Source organism: Entamoeba invadens (assembly GCF_000330505.1).
Source record: "Entamoeba invadens IP1 unplaced genomic scaffold scaff_1105074726711, whole genome shotgun sequence".
NCBI lineage: Eukaryota > Evosea > Mastigamoebida > Endamoebidae > Entamoeba > Entamoeba invadens.
The window spans coordinates 808,237-809,437 of record NW_004443648.1 but is presented as its reverse complement, the minus strand read 5'-3'; positions in this window follow the sequence as shown (position 1 = coordinate 809,437).

Here is a 1,201-nt window from a genome sequence, read left to right as displayed (position 1 = left end):
AGTAGATACACACATTCATTACATAGCAAACATATCAAATAGTCTTTCACAAAAACTCTCATTCTTTCTCTCTGTTTATTCGTTCAGTTACATCTTCCATTTTCTCTCCTTCTTCTCCTCAACCACTTTTTCATAATTAATTGTTCCTCAAGTTTAATTTCCATGCCTTTATCATTAACATCATCTTCTTCGACTTCTTGAATCATATACTCGCAGAACAATCTTGGTTGATTTTTACATAAATTAAAGACTCCGACGTCATATCCATTGTGACACAACGCAACATTTACTGTTTTGTTCAAATTTCAGTTTTTTTAGTTTAAACTCATAATATTTTAGTAGAAATTCTTCCAAAACGCAAAAATGGATAGAAAGTGGAAAGAAAACGGTTTTGTTTACAAAAAGAAGATTTTAGGGCAATCGATCGTCTTCTTTGTTCATTTATTGAACCTTTTGTTTTGAAAATAAATCAACTTTGATTTTCGTGTTGTTTTTAAAAGCTAACTTTTATGGTATTTTTACTAAAAAAAACTATTGAGATTGTTCATATTAAAAATAAAATTTGCAAAGAAAAAACAAAAAAATAAAAATGAACGAGTTGCATTATCAAGACAAAAAAATAGTTTTATTTTTAGGATCCCCTCTTTTTTACTCAGTCACCCCATTTTTGCAAAAGTTGCATAGGTTTTGTCTAAAACTGTATAATTTATATTAATAGTAATTATAATATAAAAATAATAATTTGATAGTTAATTGTAGTAATAATTATATGGTTAATTTATCATTAAATATTTGTTTTAGATATAGTTTTTATTGTTATAATAATATTTTTATTTTATTTAGATAAATAGAATTAATGAATTAATTAAATAATCATAATTTAAACCATATTTATATACTTTAATAATGGTTTTATTTTAATTCTTGAACAAAACAATATAACACCACATACTAATATAATACTTATAATAAACTATAGTAAGAATAAAAATTTATACTTACCCTATAATAAATAAATATTTCTTTATATAATAAATATATTATATTGAGTACTATAATATATAAAATAATAATAATTATTATAAAATTATTATTTAAGAGAAAGGACGGACATGGGGACGAAGGACGGGAATATAGGCCGAAGGACGTCCTTTGTGGTTTAAGGACGTCCTCCCTGTGTATATGGTGTCCTTTCTATTAT